We start from the raw sequence: 16,370 nt of genomic DNA, 5'->3' as shown, positions 1-16,370 counted from the left end.
CTGAGATTTTAAGGCAAGGGCCTTCTTGTGAATGTTACACATTCAGAGCACTAAGGCTCAGGGTGGCTGTATTTGCTACAGACCCATATGAGAGACAGAGCTGCTGACTGCTAAACCTGCCTTTGACTCTGACTTGCCTCTTTTCTCTCATCGTGATGTGCTGGTTGTGCTATATGCTCCTTGCAGACACTAGGCATCTGAGTAAAATACTTTCCATAGCAAATGGGAAGTGTTATGCCAGCTTCCCTGCTGTTTTAGCAATCTTGGCTTCAGGGGATTATCACCTGGCCAGCCAGTGGCATCAGCTGTGGCTCTAATGCTACTGTTCCCTTACCTAAACCATGGCATTACACTGGTTTTATCCCGGAAAGACCTGGAGAGACGCACCCCTTGGAGCTGTTATGTCATTCACAGCTTCTTATCTCAGGGAATTTTTGTTTTTTACAAACTCATAATATCTCAGTCAAGCACATAACACTGTGCATGATAACACAATCATAACTTAGTCTGAAAGACATCCTATTAATAAAACTGTTGCTAACCAGCAACCAGGAGGTTATGTGGGGGGAAGCATTTAGACAATGCAGGCAAGGAGCCCCCCCCCCCCCCCCCCCCCAGAATAGAGAAAATATTCTTTTTTCATAATACTCTGTGGAATCCTAATACAAACAGCAAGATTTTTTACTCAGCCATGGCAAGGCTAGTTTTGGAGAACGAAAAGGGTTTTCTTCAGAGACCGATTTAGGAAACAGAAATGCAGCAGATGGAAAGAGGCCCAGAAGGCCATCAGGATCAGTATTGCTGTGTTGAGACTGCATTTGTATTCCACAAGCTTTTTTCACCCCACACAAAGACCTTTCTAAACCTATTAATACACAACATCCCATCTCCCATCGCTTTCTGCACAAAACAACTGTGATTCCAGTAAACTCCTCCACTGCCCATGGGCACACAGTCAAGTCCTATTCACCTCCATCATCTCACTACTGGCTGATAGTCGGTCCTGACTTCCCAGGCCTTCTGCCTTCTGAAACATCTACATTTTATTCCCAGCATTGCCCTAAAGCCATTCTGGTTATTTCTAGTTCAGCTCATGATCTGGTGGTAGGAGGGCACTGTACAGCATGCAGACACTTGGCTAGGACATGGGCTGTGACCCATGACACTACATGTTGCACCAATTAGGCTTCATGAGCAACAGCTAAAATGTACTGACATTGTGGAGATAGAAACCCAGACATAAGACTCTGCTGATACTTTCTATTTTCAGTTTTCTGGTTGGTCCCCAGTGTTTTCAGGAGAAAAAATTACTTCAGGTTGACCTGAAATGACAGGGGTTTTTTTGGAGTGGCAGAAAATATATTGCTTGAGAGGGTCAAACAGAGCACTGAACTGTTGACCTTTTTGCAATATTTAACTACACCGATAGTGAAAGTGAAGTTAAGATAGAAATGAATCATTATTTTCAGCTGAACCAGTGAAGCTTTTCATTCAAAAAATAAGGCTGTATTTCAAGATGAGGAAACTGAGGCAAAGTCTTGGTCAAGGTCGTGCAGATGATGTTGCTACATAGGGAAATACAAAAACACTCTTTTCAGTCTGTACTCATATGAGCCAGAAGCTGGTCACTTTGAGTCTTTCTTCTATTTGGGCTTTCTAAGGCCTGAAAAAATACAGCAGTACAACACCATTACTTATACTATAACTTCAGAAGACTTTATGGACTGCAGGTCCCTACTTTAGCCTTGAATAAGGCTGGACCAGATCTGCCATGTAGTGGCTTTTGATTCACCTGCTCCCTCAAGGACTGGATGCAAAAGCCTTGTGTGAGAACTTGTGTCTGGTCTGGGCTCAGAAAGAACTGGTTTGGGTCTCAGAGTCACCCCATGGGATGCCTCCGGGTGGTCACAAAGCTGGAGAGTGGGAAAACTGGGGTAGGTGCACAGTGATAAAGGTGATGGGTGAAGGACTATGAAGAATCAGACTGAGGAGAGAAGGATCTGAGGAACCCACAGCGCTTTTTGCCCAAGAAGCGGTTGCAACACAACCCTGAACTTCAGTATCTCAGAGTAAATCTGCTCAGCCATAGTGCAGTGCTCTAAACCCCTGCTTAGATGTGAAACACAGCCTGATAAATCTTCAGGGTGTGGATTCAGAGCAGCATGGTCTTCAGGGCAGCTTCACGTTTGACACCGATGCTCAGTGCCCTCAGCCTGAGCCAGAGAGCTGGGTGACAGTCCCCTCGGCAGGACTTTGCATCCCCTTGCTTCTCTCTTTCTTGTAAATATCTTCTGGGGTTGAAGGAGCACTATGCTTTTAAACTGTGGTGCTTTCCCAATTCTGGCAGGGCTGCAGCCATAAATTGATAGCTCCCTTTCCTGGATGGGGAATGTGTTGCCATATTTTTCCAGAGCACAAGGGGAAATTCCACAGTCTCAACAAGAGAATGACACAGCCGCTCAGGAGAACTGAGATGGTTTCTGGCAACGGCCGGCACCAGAAATATAAAACACTTTGTAGACTGACTGTTCTCCCTGTAGCAACGTGGTTTCAGATTCTCCAACCATTTACTGACAGTGGGCTTCCCGCTGTCTCTGCAGCCCACCCCCTTCAACAGCCTCACAAGCAGATGTTTGTTCAGATGTTCACAGACATTGAAGAAATCATAAAATTAAAAAAAATACCCTCTGTAAAATCCTGGACGGGAGCCTAGCGTATAGGGAAGGTCAGACATTGCCTGTGCTGTCTGCCTGACATTGACAATCGTCAGCTCCTGGGTTGGGGGTGTGAAGGGGACAAGAAGAACCCCAAGGGTGCAGCTTGGGGACTTCATTGCAACCCTTCCTGGGGGCTTGTGAGTCTCACACCTCCTACTACCCAGGTGCTAACCAGGGAAAAGGTCCCAGGTTGCAATCCAACATGCATAGGGACAGGAAGACTCTTTGCCATCCTTAAGTCAGCAGTAGAGTTGTGCCCCTTGGAGTCAGTCCGTCCTAAGACAGAAGATCTCAAATAGGGCAGGGAAAAATAGTCACCAGACAATAAATTTGATGGGTATGATATGCTGGAAAGTGCACAAGGAAAAGCGAAACACTTTTGTAACTTGGTAAACAACTTTGGTGAGAAAAAAATGGAGGCACTAGTATTATTAGTTATTATTATTGTTATTACTCTTGTTATATTGACACGAAAGCCTTTCCTTTTGGCTTTCTAAAATCAGATGCTTTCTCTTGTAAATACTGGTGGTTTTTCTGTTTTTTTAATTCAAACATTTTTATATTGAAGTGGTATTTTTCATGTAAAATTGATTAAAAGAATCCCGCTCCCTCCACATTAGATCACTCCAGAGTGTAGCAAAACAATTCTTTTCAGACTGAACAAAACCATTCTGAGTTGCCAAAAAAGAATTTTTGTGGGCTTTTCTGTGTCACTGAAACCTCATCCTGAAAATTCAAGCTGATTTCTTCTAATATTTTAATTCCCCCACCAAGCCTAAAAACAACCACCCTTTGCTGAACTGATTTTTGGTCTCGAATGACACAGTTGCGTAACTCCCCCAGGTCGCTGAGTGACATGTCGGTCATGCTAGTAGTGAATGGACCGTGGGAGGCTCTTGGCTGGCCACTGTGAAATGAGCTTGAGAGGTCTCAGGCAGGATGCAGTAGAAAAGTGTCTGCAACACAAGATCTCCCAGAACCACTGGAGTGGCTTTAGATGTGGGAGCTGAAATTCTTGCTCGTGCTTTACGAGGTCCCACACACACAAGAGCTTTGGCTCTGCCAAAGCTTTATTTTTCTGCCATCTGTACTGCAGCCATCACCATCCAAATGTGGAGTTGGCACCTCGGTGGAGCAATACTCCCAGGGACGGGATGACACCAGCCGCTGGCCCCCCCGGGGGATTCAGTCCTTCTTCACGCACTTGCAGCTCCTGGTAGCAGCACCAGTCACAGCTGCACGATTTAAAATGTCACAGCATTCGCCCTGAAACTGCCTTGGAAAAAAAAAAGGGATCAGGCTGCCTCTTCCGAAGAGCCACCATGATAACACGCTGGCAGCCGGGAGAGCTCTGCTTTTGTTTCGCAGAGCTGGCAGGCTGAGCGTGCATGCCTCTCCCCAAATAATCACGCTGTAACTCAGCCCCGGTTTCAAACGGGCCAGACTGCTCCCCATAGCAAATCCATGAGCGTAAACTCATCTGCCACTGGGATCCACTTGGCACCTTCCTGTGGGGGCTCTTTTATTTATTTTTTAATTATTTTCCAAAGTCAGACATTATTCGCTGTGAACTGAGAAAACCTCTGCTCTGATCTCACTGTGTAACCGCAGCCATCCTGAAGGCTCCTACCCACCCCCAAATCACCCAGGAGCTCTGATGAGAAAAGCTCAGCCCAAGCTAGAAGGCTGGTCAGGAAGATGGAAACTTCAAATCCTGCCCTTTTATCAAAATTTCAGGTATTTGATTGAAGAAAGAAAAAAGGAAACAAAACAAAAAAAAACCATTTCCCTATCTTGGCCACCACCAGGAGTTTTACTCTCAATTCACGTCACTCTTCAGGGGCCTTTTGCTTGATTCACCCTATGAAGTTTATTTATTTATGTAAAAAGACACCAAATCTGAGGTTTCCTAAGAACACAACTGGAACTGATGTTTCAGTTTTGTTTCTTTGGTCCACTTAAAGTGGTGTCAAGGTCCAAAATTGCGTGACATTAACAAGTGCTCTGATCCACGACTGTTTTCTCAGGCTGCGTTTTCAAGGGAGCCTTCAAGGGGACACCAAAAAACAAGTTTCACTTGGGAGTGAAGGTGAGAAGCCCAGGATTCGGGCACGTCCCGCAGCCTCAGCACCAAGCGCCCTTTCAAACTCATTCCAGCTATTTCCTGGCTATCATCTCCCATATATGACAAAGTTGGAGACAGACTCAAAACTGTGCGCAATTCACAGTGTTTATGAAGTGTGGTCACTGAGCAACATGACATTCGATGACATTTCATCTCTATAGGGGGTGAGGGGTTGCATTTGTTTGGTTTTTTCGAACCAGTAAATCAAAGAGAGAGAACATTTTTACCCCCTGCCAGTCTGCAACTGTTACCTATCAGTCAGCACTAACCATAAATGCTAAAAAAGCTAAATGCTAGCAAAAGTGTTTTTTTTGTTTTGTTTTTTTGTTTTTGTTTTTTTTTTTTTTTTTGCAAGCATTCAGCATTTATTCTCAGGCTGAGCTGGGTTCCCTGTAAGTCTTATTTCATTTCACTCTTCCCCGGTGCTGTTTTGTTAAGGCTAGGCAGGTTGCAAACCGGCTTGTCTTTGCAAGGTTGCCCCTCGGAGCAGCCTTCTCGCAGCCTTGCCGAGCCGCATCTGCCCGGTGGCCACGGTGTTCCGCCGCTTCCCAGAAAACACGGTCGGTGGATTGTCACCGCTACTATTCTGGGCTCCGTCTGCGTAAGCGTGCTGGAGCCGACCAGCTTTTGCAGGCTGGAGGCTGTGCTGGCTCCGGCTGGGTCAAGGGCTGGATTTCATGCTCCTTCCCTTGGCCAGGGCTGGCTGCGGCGTTTGGCCACCCAGAGCCTGCAGAGGAGCTGGGGAGGGGGCACAGGTCCACAGGTTTGCTGTTCAGGCACCTCTCCGGAGGGCCACGCGTATTTATACACCCTCCAGGTTCTTATATAAAGAGAAGGAGCTGCATGTGGGCAGGTATGGGTGAAGAAGTTGACACACCCACATATATGTCTATGCATATGTACATATTCGCTTATATGAACATATGCAGATACCCAGACATGTATGCATGCACCTACATGCATTTTATTTTTATTTATATGTGTATACATACAAGCACATACACTATATATAAACGCAGGTGTGTAGGCATAATATATGTCAGCACAAGCCACACATTCACAACCATACATACACACCAAGCCAGACAGAGAAGCCAGAAGTGAGAGGTCATCATTCATAAAGGACCAGCATAAACCTGAGCTAATCTGTTTAACTCTAGAGGCTCAGATCTCCTCCGGGCAAACTTTGGTTCAGTTGCCTGTAGAGAAATGTGCCCAACCTCCCGGCTAGCAGAAGTCAGCACGGACCTTTCAAAAACTGGGAACCAGGGTATTTGCTGGGATGAATCGGCATGAGTGCCTTGAAGCCAGTGGGTCAGATCCTCACTCGGGGCAGATCAGGGCAGTTTCGCCTGTGTGGGGGCTGCTGGACACACACTGATCATGCAGCTGAAGGCAGCTGTGCTGATTGACACCTGCTAAGAATCAGGGACTGATTCTTAGCATTTACAGAAAAAAAAAGCATCCCAAACTCTCTTGAGCCCTGATACCAGTGGTGATTACTCCTAGCTCTGGCCAGGATTCGGGGATGCAACCAGCTCATCAACGGGAGCCGGGCTGTGAGCTGGCTGCATACCCTGCACGTAGCATAATGCTTTCCGTTTAAATTTAGTCAAGTGTCTCTTCTCCCTGTCTGCTTTTTTAGGATTCAGATTGCAGATAGGAGAGAGAAGGGAGGGAATGATGCCATATAAGATGTGCACATACAACGAGACCTGAAATTAAACTCAAGAAGGAAATTGGCTCAGGAGGGGGGAAAAAATCTGGGGATTATATTGGCATTGCCTCTCAACTAATATTATTCCTATTTCCTTTCTCATATTCCTTTCTACATCTTTACACTGGCTAGCATATAATAATTTTATACATATATATATATACACACACACACATATATATATAAAAATACTGTTAGGAAATATACTTTGACATTGCTTTGTTGTTGCTGGTTTTAATAAAATCTGAGCTTTAACCAGTCATTTTGGCACTTGGAAACCTTACAACAAAGTCTAAGCAAACAGCTGAGTCTCTGGGCTGGGAGAGGAGAGAGGATGGAGGTGGAGGAGCTCGATAGTTGTCTAATGGCCGAAAGCTCTGTAGAGTAAAATCAGAGTGCAGCCTTAGGAAGGGTAGGGATTCATGGGGACCCAAAATATTGGTCCGCATTGGGCTTACACAGGAAAGTTGAAGGGCTCCTTTATTTGGGAGTCTAAATTTCAGCCATCTACATCTGAGGATATTTGCCTGGGGCGCCTTTTGTAGGCAATGCAAGGTCAATGAGCATCTCCAGAGATGCACTGCCCTTGGCCAGCATCACCCCCGAAAAGGATGGGGGCACCAGGGTACCACTGCCCAAATGCTAATATCTTCACAAAAGTTGTCTACTTTTGACTTTTTTCTCCTTCTTCCAAGTTAAATCTTAACTGGTTTATGAGAGAAATAAATAATCTGTCTCTACAGTCCATCTTTCCAGCAACATGAGGAAAGTTAGCACTTTGGCCAGGGCCTTCTGCATGCTCTAGGCTGTGCGTTTAATTTAAATTTAATAGTTATTGCACGTTACACAAATGGTGATTAAAACCATATTGATTGAGGTTTAGCAGCTATGTGAGAAATGCAGATCTTCTTACAGAGCTGCTCCATATCCAGAGTGTGTTTTTAATAACTTGCTGCCCATCAAGAGACAGATTGGAGAGAGGAAAAGGAGCTGAGAGCAGAAGGCCAGATGGGGAAGCACAGTCAGTTGGAAAGACCATAAGGCTGTGGGTTCAGGTGGCTTTCACTTATTTTCCACCTCTGGTGCACACACCCATAGCAGGAGACCTGCACATTGATACGTTGCTTAGTTCCCAGCTATAAATCAAAGCAGACCTACCTTGCACACAGTGGTTGACACGCCAAAAAGCCTAGCGAGACCAGCATTCACACCATATGTGGGAGAAGCAGCCAAACACACTGGCCGAAATCTCAGAAGATGAACTGTTGTGGTGGGGTATATTGCCATAAGGGCTTTCTAGGTCAGGACCTGCAGCAGACACACTTGAAAACCCCAGAAGCTGCCCAAACAGGGTGTGCTTGTCATGCTCTCATCCCCCCTTTTCTAAACCCTACCGAGTTCATTCTGTGGCAAAGCAGAAGCAATCTCTTATGTCCTGATTTGTCTGAGACAATGACGGAGAAGAAGAAATCAATCAGGAGAATAAGTGCTTCAAAATCAGCCTGCTGAGGACAGTGCAAATCCTCTGGAACCAGGTCCTTGGTTTGCAAAATTCTCAAGGCAAGTGGCCTTCTCTGGCCGGGAAATACTGCACAGAGACAAGTGCCCCATAAGTGTGAGGAGAGACAGATAAAGATGTGATAAATACAGGTGTACAAGAGGAAATATGGAGGGAGGTGAAAGCCAGGTTTGCAGAAAAACTTACTTCTGATGATTTCAAATAACTCAGCAAAGCTGGGCTGCCCTTGGCCAAGGTCTACTCAGGCTGCAGCTTCCCCCCCCCCCCCGCATTGGTGGAATAAAGTTGAGAGGAAATGGCATTTAAGACTCTTCCCTCTCCTCTATAGAGAGTCTTCTGTCCATGACAGACCCTGGAAAACCATGTTCAGAAAATCCTGCTACACTCCTAGCTTCCAGCTGTCCAGCAACAGGCTCAGAAAGCTCCAGATTTTTGCTTTAACAGGGTCCAGGCCTGAAGAACCAGCAAAGCTGCAACTCAGACTGAGTTATTTTCAATAGAAAAGAGCATAGAAAGCTTGACATGTTTTCATCTCTAAACCCCTCCAGCCAGTTTTTAAATTTGTTATTGGGTGTCTCTGCCGCATGTATTTCAGACACTGCAGGAGAGCTTTTTTTTTTTGCAGCTGAATAATGAAGACTTGGGAGAGGAAACTGCCCAGAAAAAAATGAGTTTGAGAAGAAAATAAAAAGAAAAAAAAATCTTATTATTATGTATTTTAGGGGTGGATTGAACAATTTTAAAATTTTGCGGGGAAAAAATTGCCCAAATTGAAAAAATTTCAACCACTAAAAATTTCTGGTTCTTTTTTATGCAAGAAGGAAAGAATCAAAAAAATAAACCCTAAATATGGAATTACACAAAAAAGCTGAAGCTGGTAGGTTTTTTTTATCCTTTTCAGACTTTTTTCAAAACAAAGTCCTTAGCAAAATCTGTGCGCACTTGCAAAACACTCTGGTGTCGCCAAATGCACTTTTCAAATCTCCCCCAAAAAAACATTTTTATGAGAAATGTCACCCAGCTCTAAGAACACGAGAGCTATACAAAGAGCCAGATTTTCTTTGGCCCAGAAAATTCATCTGGAAAGCTCCTCTGATTTCCAGTGCTGTTTGGTTTCGGTCCCAAGAACGAGCAGCATATACCGCAAAGAAACCCTTTGCTGTATTTTGATATGAGCTTGCCTAATGTGTTACTATTTCTTCAACCTTTCAACTCGAGATAGCGTTTTGCTAGGAAGCGGAGAGGCAGCCAGCGAGGAGCAGCCCCTGTTTACAGTCTGAAGAGCCAGGAGAGACGAACTGTTATTACCATCCTCCGGTTCCCAAGAGGGGAACTGAGGCATAAACAGATATCAGCTGACTTAATCGTGACCGCCTGAAGGAAAACCAGAAGTCGAACCGAGTCTCTCGCCTGAAGACAACCTTCCCCCTCAGCTTTTCGGTCTTGCAGTCCCTTCTTTCATCCAACCCAATCCTCTTTTTCTTGTTTCCCCGTCCCTGTCTTTCCCAACCCATCAAGGCACAGCTCTGGACCTCGTGCCTCTCCCAGGCGATGCTCCCAGCCCTGGGGGCTGCCAGCATCCTGCATCCCCTCTCAGAGAAAAGCTTCACCAGGTCAAGGCCACGTGTTGTTTCCTAAAGCTGAAATACCCTTTACCCTTCCAGGCACTGATTCATTTTTGGGAAGCGAGCTGCCAAATTCATATCAGCCTGGGCCAGCTGCTCTGGAGAGAGGAGAAGGAGAAGGAAAGGTGCTTTCTCTGCTATTAAAAGCTGCCCCACAATGGCCAGCTTGGCCAGGAATGTGCTGTACTGCTGGAGTGACGTGGACTGCGATAAATAAAGGAGAGAATAAAAGAGCAGAGCTGCCTTTAGAAGTGTGTTGTGGCAGCTTGGCATTTTAATTATGCTTATGGCTGGGGTCCATGCAGAAGCACCGGAGCAAACTGCTAGTGGGGTATTCGGAGCATGACCATCGCCTGGATTTGATGTGCAATACAGCCCATCTCAGGCACTGACTTCTCTGAAAAGTAACTGCAGACAACAGCCTCATAGCTGGGGAGGTTTCTGAGAGCAAACAGGGACGGTGCTGATGGTCCTGGCTGCGGTTCCCCTCCCCATGCACACGCGTGCAAGGTCATGTCTTCATCCCTCCCATCACATACAGGGAACGAGGCAGGGTTGGAGAAAACAATGCCATTTACAGAAGAAAAGCACTTTGAGGCAGAGGTGAGGCAGACCTTGGTGGACACAAATTTGGAGTGGGATTCTTACAGGAGGGCCCGGCACTGGTGGGACGATTCCCTTCCAGCTCCCATCCCAAGCAATCACTGCCCACCATGGCCTGAAATCCCCAGATCGGATCATTGCTAGGAAGGGGAGTCAGGTCCCCCACAGCTTCATGGGGAGCAGGAGTGGGGAGGATGTGGAGGTTTCTTCCAAACATGGTAGAGATGGTTCAGATCCAAGATCTTGAGGACCTGTTCTCCTCCCTGGGCAGCCGTAGCCAGGATTTTGGAATAACTCCATCATTTGTTTTACAGTATTAGCAGGGCTTTGGGAAGAACAACTAACATTCAGCGAATATCTATACCATGCAAAGCCCCCAAACTAGCAGAAATCCAGGCTGGTAGAGCTATACACCACAGTACAAACCACGCAGTTTTACTGGCTTGGATGCAGAGACTGTCCAGCTCTGTCAGTGCTTTACTGATGAGCACCAATTATTTGCAGTTCTTGTTAGTCAGGGCGTGAAAACGAGCTGGCAAGGCTCTTAAACTGCATCCAGATCATGGCTTAAATGTGCTTACGCCTCAGGGTGCTCTCTTCTCTACTGCCACTTTATTTGATGCAGCTTAGGTGCTTGTCTTAGGGGTGGGAATGAATAAACTTCTAAAAGCACCTTTTTCTTGTTAGTGACACTAATGAGAGCCTAAACAGACTATCTCAGCCTTGAATATCTAACTTGAAGATAACCAAGATATGACAGGTGAACCTCATTTTTCTTTTTCTTTTTTATCAGGCCTGAAATCCTTTTCCCTAACCAAAATCTTTGGGCTCAGTAGAGCATGAATGGGTCAAAAACCAAACACAGGACATGAGACTAAATGATTAAACAGACTTAAGCCCGATGAAACAAGTACCAGCCACTAAGTGACATGAAATGCTACCTGCTCATGTAAGAGCCTTTGGCCTCCATCACTTATCTCCATATTTCCATTTGGCATAGGCTAAGGCAAGTATCTAGTATCTAAAATACATGGCATTTAAAATCTTCCTCCAGAGTTAGGAGTCCCTACCATTATTACACTGAATATGTTTCTTTTTTTTCTCTGAGCACCTAAAGATACTCTACCAGACCGATCCAAATTTTAAGTACATACCTAAAAGGCCTTTGCAGCTTGCTAAATCAAAAATAAACCACACTAAGCTTACACAAATTTTCACACCTTGCCAGAGCACCAGTCCACAGCAAGAATGGTGACTCAGAGGTGAATCCCATAAAAATCAAAGGGGCAAATTGCCCACTGACTCCCACAGGATTGCAATGGGGTCTCCTGTCTTTGCCAAGCTTTCAGTCATTTTTGCCTGGAGCATCCTCAAGGGCTCACTGCTCAGATTTCTCCGTGCTTGAGTCTTGTGAAGAAATCACAGAGAGAAAGAGGCCCAGCTTGAGCTCATTTGAACCTGACAGGTGCCTGCCCACTTCAGAAACTGGCAAATATATGAGCACAGGAAGGAAATTGCTCTCAAAGTATTTCTCCCGAGATGCACCATAGGCCAATAATAATAAGGGTAATGATGATGGGAATATATAACACCTAGGAGGAATGAAATCAAGAGGAAACATAGTTTGGGGAGAGAAAAAGGTGAGAGGGCACTGGGAGGTTGAACCCATGCGGTAGCCACGTTCAGCTGCTTTGATGTCTTGTCTTTGGAGGCTCAGGGGTACCGGCGTAAAGCCTTGCCACTTCATCCTCAAGAAAGACTTGGCCAGACCTGGCCAGACCTGAAAGGTTTCCAAGCAGGCTAAGACCTGCATCTACCCCATGCCTTGCTAGAACACAACATGAAATCTTCCAAGCTAAACATGATGCATCCCACACTTATCCTGCTCCAGTCATCTCTGCACCAGAGGGAAAGGGTCCTAATCTGTCTCCTTTCATCAATGCACTGAGATTTGAATTGTGTCTGTGCTCGACTCCAACCGATGGGGTTTTTTTCCTCCCCACAAGAAAATGCACCCTCTTTCCTATGCAACCCCTTTTGCATCAGACCTTCATTATTTCCACAAACTGAATTTCTTAAGGACAGCCCTTTTTTTTTTTTTTTCCATACCCACGTGCACTTATACAATACATTCACCTCAAAGAGAAAATCCTTTTTACCCACAAAATAACACCTGTTCTGTCATTCACCACTCTAAGACCTTCTCACCCATATACCTGCTGGTAACTCATCGTTTTCTCCCATGTTCAAGTCCTCCCAGCTACCTCTGAAACAGTCATTTCAGTCACTTCATCCTGAAATAAATTCTTCAAATAGGCACCTAAAACCACTCCAACAATCCCTACTAGCAGAGCGTTTGATATCCTTAAATATAATCATCTTAGAGAGAGGCTTTGGGATCAATCTCTGAAAATCCATCAGTTCCCCCCCAAAGCAACATTTGCTTTTCTTCCCCCAGCGTCTAGCCAAAGATGTCTGCACGCTGTCCTGCTTCGCGCTTGCGCAGACACACTCGCACACACCTGCACGTCCACCTCCCTGCTGCAGCACTGGGATCACACCGCAGCATGCTCCATGCACTGGGGCTGAAGATGCAACCTGGACAGGACCTCATCGGTATCGGTGCCTGCACATTTCCCTCTTGGCTGCTCCCACCCCGGCTGCTCTTACATCTTTTCTTGCAGAAAAAGGGAAGGAGCTTTTATTTTTTTGTGTCCCTGCAGATGCTCAGAAGCCCACAGGGCTCTCTGAGGAGAAGAGGTTTCACAAGGCTCCGAGATCACAGTACTCCAAAAAATAAACCATGCCTGCTTTATTTTTTTTTCCCCAGGCACCTGTATGACTGCATGCTGCTACAATAAGCATCTCAAATGACAAACCAGGAAAATGTAGTTATTAAGCATAACTGCATATGGTAAGTGGTGTCCCTTCCAAGTCCTCACATATGCCAACTGTCTCCGTATGACCTTTTTACACCTAGGACTCGCTGGACTTCGGGTACGCATTGTCTCAGCTAACTTTAGCTGCTGAAATGTTGGCGCTCAAATAGTTGTCTCATTTCCCACTTCAATCAACAGATTGGCATCTCCCAAGGGTGATTCGATCCATCGCAGTAGAGGCGTCCAGCACTGCTGCATTGAATAACCCTCAAGAGAGTTTTTTCTGCTGATTATACATGATCTGTTTAAGGGCAGCAACCAGCTTTCCAAAGGCTAGGTGAGCTGATCCCCTCAGATTCCCATCAGCTCCATCAGGTTAAAAAATAATTCCTGTTTAGCATCAACCTTATTATTTTTCACAAGAGCAAAGTCTATTTCTGGCAAAATATTTCGCCTATTAAAAGACAATAGTCAGATGGGAGTAAAGGCTGGATATATGAAAAAGACAATCTCGTTGCTCCAGAATCTCTTTAGCACTATCTCTTCCCCATGGGAGAGGTTCAAGGAAAGTTCTAGTGAAACTGGTTTTTTATTAAAAAAAAAAAAAAAAAAAAAAAAAGCCCACTTCCTCATAAGCTGAACCATACAATTACAAAAATAAAAGCAGAACCTTTTCTGTGAGTTTCAAACAATATTGAATCCCATCCAATCTCTTTTACAAATTTCTAAGTATTGGGCCAAATCCTGCAGGAATGTATGTGTATATGTATCATTAAAACTTTAGAAGGTAACTTTAAAACTTTAGAATGACTCCATTATTTAAGGAGGTATAACCCACATTTAGGCCACTGTAGCTGAGAACCAAATACAGACCCCGACCTTGACCTTGAGGCAGCCAAAGAAAGACAACAGGAAAAATCTGATATAATTTTGGACCATTACTGTGCAAGTAGAATATAACAGTCAGGGAAAACAAAACGAGAAGTAATCTTCCCTTTCACAAAAATGTTTTTGTTTTGAGATTTTTTTTTTTTTTTACTAAAATTGGATTGCAAAAGTTAAAAACTCCAAATACAAAATTGCATAACAAGATCTGAGAATAAATATTGATAATTTGAGACATTCCCATCAGAACATTGCATTTTGATACTTTTTAACATTTTGTTTTGATGTAAGTTTGTTTTCATCCCAGTTTTTAACTATATATTATCTTTTGCATGAAAACAAAAACTAGTTTCATCCTGGAATGCTGAAATGGGATGTTTGGAGAATTTCAAAACTCATTAAAGCATTTTTTTCAAATGTTGTACAATGATCTGGGGAGTTATTCTGATCTACACCAGATGGCTTGAGCTCCACCAGAGCTAGGTTTATGAAACAGGAAGCGGTATATTTGCCAGACCCAGCCCTTGTGCGCAAATAGCTTCAATTTTGACAAAAGCACTTTTGATGAAAAACATTTAATTGAAAAACTCCCAGGAAAACTTCTCCAGAGAATATCATCCCCCCTTGCTACGAGTTTTGGGAAACAAACCACCCCAGACCCAAACCATACAGCTACTAGTGCTTTCCCTGTCCAGTTTTGTATACATCGGATAATGGAACGTTCTCCACAAAGACCAAGAGATGCTACCATGGGAGTACTGGACTTACTTACTTTTTAGAAACTCAATACATATTTTAAAGTGCTTTAAAAGCATTAGGAGAGTCCATAATTTTAAAATCCATTGGAAGGAAAAGTAATAACCTGGATGGAGAAGTGTGCAGAACAAAGAGTTTAAAAAAATGCAGAAGTGGATTGACTTCAAATCCTATTCAAACATCTGATGATTTTGAAGTTGTGGTGTCTACAAGTATGCATGTCTATTTTTTGAGTGGTCCTAGGGCTTTTTGGTTTTTTTTTTTCATTACAACTTATCTTGCTACTGCACTTAGCCACCCTTCATACCACAATAGCATAGTATCCCAGATGAAAGTATCTGTGTCCTCTAAGTGAGGTTATTGCAATTGCCCTCTCCTCTTACAGTGCAGGAATTTTAAGTACAGAGACATTAGCAGAGAGCTGAATCCCACTACATACCACTTGCCCAAGGTCACAGAGGAAGTCTTTCTCAGAGCACGGCACAAACATTGGCGTGAATAGTCTAAACACTACACCAAAAATTAATTCCTTGTGCACTGAATTCTATTTCTTGATATAGTTATAAATAATTGCTCTTTTGCATCAGTATTTAAAGTGAAAAATCTGAAGGTTTTTCATGGCTCAAGCCATAAAAACAGCCCCTCTGTGTGCTTCCTTTGTTAGGAAATCCCAGCTACAAGAATGAATCCCATGCAGAAGCAGCAGAGGGTTTCAGTAACCCTCGTGATCTACTAGTCACCTGCAAGGCCACTTGTGTGGTGCTCAGAGGACACACTGAAGAGACAGAATAACTTACTCACTTTCTCAAGTAGTTCCTCTATCTGCGTGAAGGAGGAACTTTATTTTTCAAGCTAACAGGAGAGGCTCATAGAGACACTCCTCCCTTGCATAAGCTCTGAAGAGCTGGTCTCATCAACAGCCAGGGAGCTTTATTGCTTTTCCTACTCCATCTCTTTGCCCTTATCTATTCTTCTCTTATCTTCTCAGGCTCATCATAAACACAGATCCGGACTCACCCCTTAGTTACCCATTTTCTTGTTGGCAATGGGATAGAATTCAGCTGGTGAAAACTGATTAAGATAATTATGTTTACTTACACCAGGTAATTAATTACCTGGCCCAAATCCCCATGTGAGAAAAGCCTGTGAGAAGCTGCAGAGCTCCCTCTCTTTTCCCCATCCTAAAAGAAACCCTTTGCAAAGAAATCTTACAATGCCTTGCAGTGTCCATGTGTCATGAATATTTACTGTGCAAGCAATATTGGAAAGTCATTCCTAAAGATGTATGCAGGGGTTTCTGACATTCCCTGTGAGTGTGTATGGTGCAGAAAGAGCAAAGTGGAACTAGTCATTTTTAGATCTTCATTTGCTTACGTCATTTTTTTAAATCAAGAAGGCAGCCTCTGATAATCCATTTCATGGTCATTTTTGTGGGAATATGTATATATATATAAAATGTATAATATGTCACTCAGGCAGCTCAAGGACTCTAATTTCTATGGCCGGGAGTAGTGGCCCAAATTCACTCAAAACCTGTTTCAGAA

The 16,370-nt window shown here is 44.2% G+C and overlaps 1 protein-coding gene across 1 annotated transcript in view; it reads right to left on the bottom strand.

Moving 5' to 3' along the window:
• The window catches only part of MYL3 (myosin light chain 3), a 36,408-nt gene that overhangs the window by 19,109 nt on the left and 929 nt on the right, over positions 1-16,370 (bottom strand). The window lies entirely within an intron of this gene.

This window comes from Dromaius novaehollandiae, chromosome 2 (genome assembly GCF_036370855.1).
Source record: "Dromaius novaehollandiae isolate bDroNov1 chromosome 2, bDroNov1.hap1, whole genome shotgun sequence".
NCBI classification, from domain to species: Eukaryota; Metazoa; Chordata; class Aves; order Casuariiformes; family Dromaiidae; genus Dromaius; species Dromaius novaehollandiae.
The sequence above is the reverse complement of the archived record's forward strand: the minus strand, read 5'-3'. Positions and strand labels throughout refer to the sequence as shown.